This window comes from Garra rufa, unplaced genomic scaffold (assembly GCF_049309525.1).
Source record: "Garra rufa unplaced genomic scaffold, GarRuf1.0 hap1_unplaced_003, whole genome shotgun sequence".
Lineage (NCBI taxonomy): Eukaryota > Metazoa > Chordata > Actinopteri > Cypriniformes > Cyprinidae > Garra > Garra rufa.
The window spans coordinates 165,339-178,347 of record NW_027394278.1 but is presented as its reverse complement, the minus strand read 5'-3'; positions in this window follow the sequence as shown (position 1 = coordinate 178,347).

Here is a 13,009-nt window from a genome sequence, read left to right as displayed (position 1 = left end):
CAAGCAACAATGCCTCTAACCACAGGTCACGTACGAAAAATAATGCCCCGTTTAAGGCATTCCACTCCACTGAAGGTGTGGAGCTGAAAATGAAAATAAATACGGCCTTTTAAAATTTAAATGTTCCAGCGATTTCATTCCGTCAACCCCTTAGAACACAGCAAGAGCTAAACTCAGGTGTTTGCAAGTAGTTTTATTTAAAACGGAGAGAGCTGCCTTCAGCCAGTGTTTTCTGTTGTACTGACATGAGAGTCAAGGCTCCGAGCTCTCGGTCTGCGAACTACATCACTAAGCCTCTTTTAAAAGCATTTAAATAAAAACAGTCCAGGGACTGTACACAATGTAAACAGATTATCATTTTAAAGAGCTAAGCGCATATGAGCTGTTTTATGTGGTTTACGGATGAGCTTCGGGGCTGGCGTTTCTTCGTCCGTGTTCACAAAACTATATATTTTAAAGGCATTAAAAAAAAAAACACTTCAGCGATTGAACAATAATAGTAGATTAGTGTATTTAAAACGTTAAAATGCTTGCTTATTTGTGCTGCATTTTTGTGGAAACGAATAAGCTAGTAAAGACTGTTTCATATGGTCTCATCGTTTGAACCACGTTAGTTCAACAAAGTACGGCTGTTGTTAAAGACCTCACCAACTAATAACTTATGCTATTTAACTGATTAGAGTTCTCAAAAAAATGCAACTGTATTGAACATATAATCACTCATTTAATATTTTTTGTTCCCTGTCATTTCGCTGTATTTTCTGTTTGATTTAGCACAGGTTCCCTCTTACGTCATACTCCAAAAGTTCCCTTAGGCATTTGTGCGCATGCGCACTACTCATAAAGGGTGATTTAATAGAGGACGCACAAAAATACAGATTAAAATCATTTATATTTAGGTTAAATATAAGATATGACTTGTAGTGCATGTTAGCTTGCAAATTATGCCCAAGAACATAATTTATTATGCCATATGTCTTACTAACAAGCAACAATGCCTCTAACCACAGGTCACGTACGAAAAATAATGCCCCGTTTTAGGCATATCCACTGAAGGTGTGGAGCGGAAAATGAAAATAAATACGGCCTTTTAAAATGTAAATGTTCCAGCGATTTCATTCCGTCAACCCCTTAGAACACAGCAAGAGCTAAACTCAGGTGTTTGCAAGTAATTTTATTTAAAACGGAGAGAGCTGCCTTCAGCCAGTGTTTTCTGTTGTACTGACATGAGAGTCAAGGCTCCGAGCTCTCGGTCTGCGAACTACATCACTAAGCCTCTTTTAAAAGCATTTAAATAAAAACAGTCCAGCGACTGTACACAATGTAAACAGATTATCATTTTAAAGAGCTAAGCGCATATGAGCTGTTTTATGTGGTTTACGGATGAGCTTCGGGGCTGGCGTTTCTTCGTCCGTGTTCACAAAACTACATATTTTAAAGGCATTAAAAAAAAAAAAAAAAAAAAAAAAAAAAAAATTCAGCGATTGAACAATAATAGTAGGTTAGTGTATTTAAAACGTTAAAATGCTTGCTTATTTGTGCTGCATTTTTGTGGAAACGAATAAGCTAGTAAAGACTGTTTCATATGGTCTCATCGTTTGAACCACGTTAGTTCAACAAAGTACGGCTGTTGTTAAAGACCTCACCAACTAATAACTTATGCTATTTAACTGATTAGAGTTCTCAAAAAAATGCAACTGTATTGAACATATAATCACTCATTTAATATTTTTTGTTCCCTGTCATTTCGCTGTATTTTCTGTTTGATTTAGCACAGGTTCCCTCTTACGTCATACTCCGAAAGTTCCCTTAGGCATTTGTGCGCATGCGCACTACTCATAAAGGGTGATTTAATAGAGGACGCACAAAAATACAGATTAAAATCATTTATATTTAGGTTAAATATAAGATATGACTTGTAGTGCATGTTAGCTTGCAAATTATGCCCAAGAACATAATTTATTATGCCATATGTCTTACTAACAAGCAACAATGCCTCTAACCACAGGTCACGTACGAAAAATAATGCCCCGTTTAAGGCATTCCACTCCACTGAAGGTGTGGAGCTGAAAATGAAAATAAATACGGCCTTTTAAAATTTAAATGTTCCAGCGATTTCATTCCGTCAACCCCTTAGAACACAGCAAGAGCTAAACTCAGGTGTTTGCAAGTAGTTTTATTTAAAACGGAGAGAGCTGCCTTCAGCCAGTGTTTTCTGTTGTACTGACATGAGAGTCAAGGCTCCGAGCTCTCGGTCTGCGAACTACATCACTAAGCCACTTTTAAAAGCATTTAAATAAAAACAGTCCAGGGACTGTACACAATGTAAACAGATTATCATTTTAAAGAGCTAAGCGCATATGAGCTGTTTTATGTGGTTTACGGATGAGCTTCGTGGCTGGCGTTTCTTCGTCCGTGTTCACAAAACTATATATTTTAAAGGCATTAAAAAAAAAAAAAAAAAAAAAAAAAACAATTCAGCGATTGAACAATAATAGTAGATTAGTGTATTTAAAACGTTAAAATGCTTGCTTATTTGTGCTGCATTTTTGTGGAAACGAATAAGCTAGTAAAGACTGTTTCATATGGTCTCATCGTTTGAACCACGTTAGTTCAACAAAGTACGGCTGTTGTTAAAGACCTCACCAACTAATAACTTATGCTATTTAACTGATTAGAGTTCTCAAAAAAAATGCAACTGTATTGAACATATAATCACTCATTTAATATTTTTTGTTCCCTGTCATTTCGCTGTATTTTCTGTTTGATTTAGCACAGGTTCCCTCTTACGTCATACTCCGAAAGCTCCCTTAGGCATTTGTGCGCATGCGCACTACTCATAAAGGGTGATTTAATAGAGGACGCACAAAAATACAGATTAAAATCATTTATATTTAGGTTAAATATAAGATATGACTTGTAGAGCATGTTAGCTTGCAAATTATGCCCAAGAACATAATTTATTATGCCATATGTCTTACTAACAAGCAACAATGCCTCTAACCACAGGTCACGTACGAAAAATAATGCCCCGTTTAAGGCATATCCACTGAAGGTGTGGAGCTGAAAATGAAAATAAATACGGCCTTTTAAAATTTAAATGTTCCAGCGATTTCATTCCGTCAACCCCTTAGAACACAGCAAGAGCTAAACTCAGGTGTTTGCAAGTAGTTTTATTTAAAACGGAGAGAGCTGCCTTCAGCCAGTGTTTTCTGTTGTACTGACATGAGAGTCAAGGCTCCGAGCTCTCGGTCTGCGAACTACATCACTAAGCCTCTTTTAAAAGCATTTAAATAAAAACAGTCCAGCGACTGTACACAATGTAAACAGATTATCATTTTAAAGAGCTAAGCGCATATGAGCTGTTTTATGTGGTTTACGGATGAGCTTCGTGGCTGGCGTTTCTTCGTCCGTGTTCACAAAACTATATATTTTAAAGGCATTAAAAAAAAAAAAAAAAAAAAAAAAAACAATTCAGCGATTGAACAATAATAGTAGATTAGTGTATTTAAAACGTTAAAATGCTTGCTTATTTGTGCTGCATTTTTGTGGAAACGAATAAGCTAGTAAAGACTGTTTCATATGGTCTCATCGTTTGAACCACGTTAGTTCAACAAAGTACGGCTGTTGTTAAAGACCTCACCAACTAATAACTTATGCTATTTAACTGATTAGAGTTCTCAAAAAAATGCAACTGTATTGAACATATAATCACTCATTTAATATTTTTTGTTCCCTGTCATTTCGCTGTATTTTCTGTTTGATTTAGCACAGGTTCCCTCTTACGTCATACTCCGAAAGTTCCCTTAGGCATTTGTGCGCATGCGCACTACTCATAAAGGGTGATTTAATAGAGGATGCACAAAAATACAGATTAAAATCATTTATATTTAGGTTAAATATAAGATATGACTTGTAGTGCATGTTAGCTTGCAAATTATGCCCAAGAACATAATTTATTATGCCATATGTCTTACTAACAAGCAACAATGCCTCTAACCACAGGTCACGTACGAAAAATAATGCCCCGTTTAAGGCATTCCACTCCACTGAAGGTGTGGAGCTGAAAATGAAAATAAATACGGCCTTTTAAAATTTAAATGTTCCAGCGATTTCATTCCGTCAACCCCTTAGAACACAGCAAGAGCTAAACTCAGGTGTTTGCAAGTAGTTTTATTTAAAACGGAGAGAGCTGCCTTCAGCCAGTGTTTTCTGTTGTACTGACATGAGAGTCAAGGCTCCGAGCTCTCGGTCTGCGAACTACATCACTAAGCCTCTTTTAAAAGCATTTAAATAAAAACAGTCCAGGGACTGTACACAATGTAAACAGATTATCATTTTAAAGAGCTAAGCGCATATGAGCTGTTTTATGTGGTTTACGGATGAGCTTCGGGGCTGGCGTTTCTTCGTCCGTGTTCACAAAACTATATATTTTAAAGGCATTAAAAAAAAAAACACTTCAGCGATTGAACAATAATAGTAGATTAGTGTATTTAAAACGTTAAAATGCTTGCTTATTTGTGCTGCATTTTTGTGGAAACGAATAAGCTAGTAAAGACTGTTTCATATGGTCTCATCGTTTGAACCACGTTAGTTCAACAAAGTACGGCTGTTGTTAAAGACCTCACCAACTAATAACTTATGCTATTTAACTGATTAGAGTTCTCAAAAAAATGCAACTGTATTGAACATATAATCACTCATTTAATATTTTTTGTTCCCTGTCATTTCGCTGTATTTTCTGTTTGATTTAGCACAGGTTCCCTCTTACGTCATACTCCAAAAGTTCCCTTAGGCATTTGTGCGCATGCGCACTACTCATAAAGGGTGATTTAATAGAGGACGCACAAAAATACAGATTAAAATCATTTATATTTAGGTTAAATATAAGATATGACTTGTAGTGCATGTTAGCTTGCAAATTATGCCCAAGAACATAATTTATTATGCCATATGTCTTACTAACAAGCAACAATGCCTCTAACCACAGGTCACGTACGAAAAATAATGCCCCGTTTTAGGCATATCCACTGAAGGTGTGGAGCGGAAAATGAAAATAAATACGGCCTTTTAAAATGTAAATGTTCCAGCGATTTCATTCCGTCAACCCCTTAGAACACAGCAAGAGCTAAACTCAGGTGTTTGCAAGTAATTTTATTTAAAACGGAGAGAGCTGCCTTCAGCCAGTGTTTTCTGTTGTACTGACATGAGAGTCAAGGCTCCGAGCTCTCGGTCTGCGAACTACATCACTAAGCCTCTTTTAAAAGCATTTAAATAAAAACAGTCCAGCGACTGTACACAATGTAAACAGATTATCATTTTAAAGAGCTAAGCGCATATGAGCTGTTTTATGTGGTTTACGGATGAGCTTCGGGGCTGGCGTTTCTTCGTCCGTGTTCACAAAACTACATATTTTAAAGGCATTAAAAAAAAAAAAAAAAAAAAAAAAAAAAAAATTCAGCGATTGAACAATAATAGTAGGTTAGTGTATTTAAAACGTTAAAATGCTTGCTTATTTGTGCTGCATTTTTGTGGAAACGAATAAGCTAGTAAAGACTGTTTCATATGGTCTCATCGTTTGAACCACGTTAGTTCAACAAAGTACGGCTGTTGTTAAAGACCTCACCAACTAATAACTTATGCTATTTAACTGATTAGAGTTCTCAAAAAAATGCAACTGTATTGAACATATAATCACTCATTTAATATTTTTTGTTCCCTGTCATTTCGCTGTATTTTCTGTTTGATTTAGCACAGGTTCCCTCTTACGTCATACTCCGAAAGTTCCCTTAGGCATTTGTGCGCATGCGCACTACTCATAAAGGGTGATTTAATAGAGGACGCACAAAAATACAGATTAAAATCATTTATATTTAGGTTAAATATAAGATATGACTTGTAGTGCATGTTAGCTTGCAAATTATGCCCAAGAACATAATTTATTATGCCATATGTCTTACTAACAAGCAACAATGCCTCTAACCACAGGTCACGTACGAAAAATAATGCCCCGTTTAAGGCATTCCACTCCACTGAAGGTGTGGAGCTGAAAATGAAAATAAATACGGCCTTTTAAAATTTAAATGTTCCAGCGATTTCATTCCGTCAACCCCTTAGAACACAGCAAGAGCTAAACTCAGGTGTTTGCAAGTAGTTTTATTTAAAACGGAGAGAGCTGCCTTCAGCCAGTGTTTTCTGTTGTACTGACATGAGAGTCAAGGCTCCGAGCTCTCGGTCTGCGAACTACATCACTAAGCCACTTTTAAAAGCATTTAAATAAAAACAGTCCAGGGACTGTACACAATGTAAACAGATTATCATTTTAAAGAGCTAAGCGCATATGAGCTGTTTTATGAGGTTTACGGATGAGCTTCGGGGCTGGCGTTTCTTCGTCCGTGTTCACAAAACTATATATTTTAAAGGCATTAAAAAAAAAAACACTTCAGCGATTGAACAATAATAGTAGATTAGTGTATTTAAAACGTTAAAATGCTTGCTTATTTGTGCTGCATTTTTGTGGAAACGAATAAGCTAGTAAAGACTGTTTCATATGGTCTCATCGTTTGAACCACGTTAGTTCAACAAAGTACGGCTGTTGTTAAAGACCTCACCAACTAATAACTTATGCTATTTAACTGATTAGAGTTCTCAAAAAAATGCAACTGTATTGAACATATAATCACTCATTTAATATTTTTTGTTCCCTGTCATTTCGCTGTATTTTCTGTTTGATTTAGCACAGGTTCCCTCTTACGTCATACTCCGAAAGTTCCCTTAGGCATTTGTGCGCATGCGCACTACTCATAAAGGGTGATTTAATAGAGGACGCACAAAAATACAGATTAAAATCATTTATATTTAGGTTAAATATAAGATATGACTTGTAGTGCATGTTAGCTTGCAAATTATGCCCAAGAACATAATTTATTATGCCATATGTCTTACTAACAAGCAACAATGCCTCTAACCACAGGTCACGTACGAAAAATAATGCCCCGTTTAAGGCATTCCACTCCACTGAAGGTGTGGAGCTGAAAATGAAAATAAATACGGCCTTTTAAAATTTAAATGTTCCAGCGATTTCATTCCGTCAACCCCTTAGAACACAGCAAGAGCTAAACTCAGGTGTTTGCAAGTAGTTTTATTTAAAACGGAGAGAGCTGCCTTCAGCCAGTGTTTTCTGTTGTACTGACATGAGAGTCAAGGCTCCGAGCTCTCGGTCTGCGAACTACATCACTAAGCCTCTTTTAAAAGCATTTAAATAAAAACAGTCCAGCGACTGTACACAATGTAAACAGATTATCATTTTAAAGAGCTAAGCGCATATGAGCTGTTTTATGTGGTTTACGGATGAGCTCGGGGCTGGCGTTTCTTCGTCCGTGTTCACAAAACTACATATTTTAAAAGCATTAAAAAAAAAAAAAAAAAACACTTCAGCGATTGAACAATAATAGTAGATTAGTGTATTTAAAACGTTAAAATGCTTGCTTATTTGTGCTGCATTTTTGTGGAAACGAATAAGCTAGTAAAGACTGTTTCATATGGTCTCATCGTTTGAACCACGTTAGTTCAACAAAGTACGGCTGTTGTTAAAGACCTCACCAACTAATAACTTATGCTATTTAACTGATTAGAGTTCTCAAAAAAATGCAACTGTATTGAACATATAATCACTCATTTAATATTTTTTGTTCCCTGTCATTTCGCTGTATTTTCTGTTTGATTTAGCACAGGTTCCCTCTTACGTCATACTCAGAAAGTTCCCTTAGGCATTTGTGCGCATGCGCACTACTCATAAAGGGTGATTTAATAGAGGACGCACAAAAATACAGATTAAAATCATTTATATTTAGGTTAAATATAAGATATGACTTGTAGTGCATGTTAGCTTGCAAATTATGCCCAAGAACATAATTTATTATGCCATATGTCTTACTAACAAGCAACAATGCCTCTAACCACAGGTCACGTACGAAAAATAATGCCCCGTTTAAGGCATTCCACTCCACTGAAGGTGTGGAGCGGAAAATGAAAATAAATACGGCCTTTTAAAATTTAAATGTTCCAGCGATTTCATTCCGTCAACCCCTTAGAACACAGCAAGAGCTAAACTCAGGTGTTTGCAAGTAATTTTATTTAAAACGGAGAGAGCTGCCTTCAGCCAGTGTTTTCTGTTGTACTGACATGAGAGTCAAGGCTCCGAGCTCTCGGTCTGCGAACTACATCACTAAGCCTCTTTTAAAAGCATTTAAATAAAAACAGTCCAGCGACTGTACACAATGTAAACAGATTATCATTTTAAAGAGCTAAGCGCATATGAGCTGTTTTATGTGGTTTACGGATGAGCTTCGGGGCTGGCGTTTCTTCGTCCGTGTTCACAAAACTACATATTTTAAAGGCATTAAAATAAATAAATAAAAAAAAAAAACACTTCAGCGATTGAACAATAATAGTAGATTAGTGTATTTAAAACGTTAAAATGCTTGCTTATTTGTGCTGCATTTTTGTGGAAACGAATAAGCTAGTAAAGACTGTTTCATATGGTCTCATCGTTTGAACCACGTTAGTTCAACAAAGTACGGCTGTTGTTAAAGACCTCACCAACTAATAACTTATGCTATTTAACTGATTAGAGTTCTCAAAAAAATGCAACTGTATTGAACATATAATCACTCATTTAATATTTTTTGTTCCCTGTCATTTCGCTGTATTTTCTGTTTGATTTAGCACAGGTTCCCTCTTACGTCATACTCCGAAAGCTCCCTTAGGCATTTGTGCGCATGCGCACTACTCATAAAGGGTGATTTAATAGAGGACGCACAAAAATACAGATTAAAATCATTTATATTTAGGTTAAATATAAGATATGACTTGTAGAGCATGTTAGCTTGCAAATTATGCCCAAGAACATAATTTATTATGCCATATGTCTTACTAACAAGCAACAATGCCTCTAACCACAGGTCACGTACGAAAAATAATGCCCCGTTTAAGGCATATCCACTGAAGGTGTGGAGCTGAAAATGAAAATAAATACGGCCTTTTAAAATTTAAATGTTCCAGCGATTTCATTCCGTCAACCCCTTAGAACACAGCAAGAGCTAAACTCAGGTGTTTGCAAGTAGTTTTATTTAAAACGGAGAGAGCTGCCTTCAGCCAGTGTTTTCTGTTGTACTGACATGAGAGTCAAGGCTCCGAGCTCTCGGTCTGCGAACTACATCACTAAGCCTCTTTTAAAAGCATTTAAATAAAAACAGTCCAGCGACTGTACACAATGTAAACAGATTATCATTTTAAAGAGCTAAGCGCATATGAGCTGTTTTATGTGGTTTACGGATGAGCTTCGTGGCTGGCGTTTCTTCGTCCGTGTTCACAAAACTATATATTTTAAAGGCATTAAAAAAAAAAAAAAAAAACAATTCAGCGATTGAACAATAATAGTAGATTAGTGTATTTAAAACGTTAAAATGCTTGCTTATTTGTGCTGCATTTTTGTGGAAACGAATAAGCTAGTAAAGACTGTTTCATATGGTCTCATCGTTTGAACCACGTTAGTTCAACAAAGTACGGCTGTTGTTAAAGACCTCACCAACTAATAACTTATGCTATTTAACTGATTAGAGTTCTCAAAAAAATGCAACTGTATTGAACATATAATCACTCATTTAATATTTTTTGTTCCCTGTCATTTCGCTGTATTTTCTGTTTGATTTAGCACAGGTTCCCTCTTACGTCATACTCCGAAAGTTCCCTTAGGCATTTGTGCGCATGCGCACTACTCATAAAGGGTGATTTAATAGAGGATGCACAAAAATACAGATTAAAATCATTTATATTTAGGTTAAATATAAGATATGACTTGTAGTGCATGTTAGCTTGCAAATTATGCCCAAGAACATAATTTATTATGCCATATGTCTTACTAACAAGCAACAATGCCTCTAACCACAGGTCACGTACGAAAAATAATGCCCCGTTTAAGGCATTCCACTCCACTGAAGGTGTGGAGCTGAAAATGAAAATAAATACGGCCTTTTAAAATTTAAATGTTCCAGCGATTTCATTCCGTCAACCCCTTAGAACACAGCAAGAGCTAAACTCAGGTGTTTGCAAGTAGTTTTATTTAAAACGGAGAGAGCTGCCTTCAGCCAGTGTTTTCTGTTGTACTGACATGAGAGTCAAGGCTCCGAGCTCTCGGTCTGCGAACTACATCACTAAGCCTCTTTTAAAAGCATTTAAATAAAAACAGTCCAGGGACTGTACACAATGTAAACAGATTATCATTTTAAAGAGCTAAGCGCATATGAGCTGTTTTATGTGGTTTACGGATGAGCTTCGGGGCTGGCGTTTCTTCGTCCGTGTTCACAAAACTATATATTTTAAAGGCATTAAAAAAAAAAACACTTCAGCGATTGAACAATAATAGTAGATTAGTGTATTTAAAACGTTAAAATGCTTGCTTATTTGTGCTGCATTTTTGTGGAAACGAATAAGCTAGTAAAGACTGTTTCATATGGTCTCATCGTTTGAACCACGTTAGTTCAACAAAGTACGGCTGTTGTTAAAGACCTCACCAACTAATAACTTATGCTATTTAACTGATTAGAGTTCTCAAAAAAATGCAACTGTATTGAACATATAATCACTCATTTAATATTTTTTGTTCCCTGTCATTTCGCTGTATTTTCTGTTTGATTTAGCACAGGTTCCCTCTTACGTCATACTCCGAAAGTTCCCTTAGGCATTTGTGCGCATGCGCACTACTCATAAAGGGTGATTTAATAGAGGACGCACAAAAATACAGATTAGAATCATTTATATTTAGGTTAAATATAAGATATGACTTGTAGTGCATGTTAGCTTGCAAATTATGCCCAAGAACATAATTTATTATGCCATATGTCTTACTAACAAGCAACAATGCCTCTAACCACAGGTCACGTACGAAAAATAATGCCCCGTTTAAGGCATTCCACTCCACTGAAGGTGTGGAGCTGAAAATGAAAATAAATACGGCCTTTTAAAATTTAAATGTTCCAGCGATTTCATTCCGTCAACCCCTTAGAACACAGCAAGAGCTAAACTCAGGTGTTTGCAAGTAGTTTTATTTAAAACGGAGAGAGCTGCCTTCAGCCAGTGTTTTCTGTTGTACTGACATGAGAGTCAAGGCTCCGAGCTCTCGGTCTGCGAACTACATCACTAAGCCTCTTTTAAAAGCATTTAAATAAAAACAGTCCAGCGACTGTACACAATGTAAACAGATTATCATTTTAAAGAGCTAAGCGCATATGAGCTGTTTTATGTGGTTTACGGATGAGCTTCGGGCCTGGCGTTTCTTCGTCCGTGTTCACAAAACTACATATTTTAAAGGCATTAAAATAAATAAATAATAAAAAAAACACTTCAGCGATTGAACAATAATAGTAGATTAGTGTATTTAAAACGTTAAAATGCTTGCTTATTTGTGCTGCATTTTTGTGGAAACGAATAAGCTAGTAAAGACTGTTTCATATGGTCTCATCGTTTGAACCACGTTAGTTCAACAAAGTACGGCTGTTGTTAAAGACCTCACCAACTAATAACTTATGCTATTTAACTGATTAGAGTTCTCAAAAAAATGCAACTGTATTGAACATATAATCACTCATTTAATATTTTTTGTTCCCTGTCATTTCGCTGTATTTTCTGTTTGATTTAGCACAGGTTCCCTCTTACGTCATACTCCAAAAGTTCCCTTAGGCATTTGTGCGCATGCGCACTACTCATAAAGGGTGATTTAATAGAGGACGCACAAAAATACAGATTAAAATCATTTATATTTAGGTTAAATATAAGATATGACTTGTAGAGCATGTTAGCTTGCAAATTATGCCCAAGAACATAATTTATTATGCCATATGTCTTACTAACAAGCAACAATGCCTCTAACCACAGGTCACGTACGAAAAATAATGCCCCGTTTAAGGCATATCCACTGAAGGTGTGGAGCTGAAAATGAAAATAAATACGGCCTTTTAAAATTTAAATGTTCCAGCGATTTCATTCCGTCAACCCCTTAGAACACAGCAAGAGCTAAACTCAGGTGTTTGCAAGTAGTTTTATTTAAAACGGAGAGAGCTGCCTTCAGCCAGTGTTTTCTGTTGTACTGACATGAGAGTCAAGGCTCCGAGCTCTCGGTCTGCGAACTACATCACTAAGCCTCTTTTAAAAGCATTTAAATAAAAACAGTCCAGCGACTGTACACAATGTAAACAGATTATCATTTTAAAGAGCTAAGCGCATATGAGCTGTTTTATGTGGTTTACGGATGAGCTTCGTGGCTGGCGTTTCTTCGTCCGTGTTCACAAAACTATATATTTTAAAGGCATTAAAAAAAAAAAAAAAAAAACAATTCAGCGATTGAACAATAATAGTAGATTAGTGTATTTAAAACGTTAAAATGCTTGCTTATTTGTGCTGCATTTTTGTGGAAACGAATAAGCTAGTAAAGACTGTTTCATATGGTCTCATCGTTTGAACCACGTTAGTTCAACAAAGTACGGCTGTTGTTAAAGACCTCACCAACTAATAACTTATGCTATTTAACTGATTAGAGTTCTCAAAAAAATGCAACTGTATTGAACATATAATCACTCATTTAATATTTTTTGTTCCCTGTCATTTCGCTGTATTTTCTGTTTGATTTAGCACAGGTTCCCTCTTACGTCATACTCCGAAAGTTCCCTTAGGCATTTGTGCGCATGCGCACTACTCATAAAGGGTGATTTAATAGAGGACGCACAAAAATACAGATTAAAATCATTTATATTTAGGTTAAATATAAGATATGACTTGTAGTGCATGTTAGCTTGCAAATTATGCCCAAGAACATAATTTATTATGCCATATGTCTTACTAACAAGCAACAATGCCTCTAACCACAGGTCACGTACGAAAAATAATGCCCCGTTTAAGGCATTCCACTCCACTGAAGGTGTGGAGCTGAAAATGAAAATAAATACGGCCTTTT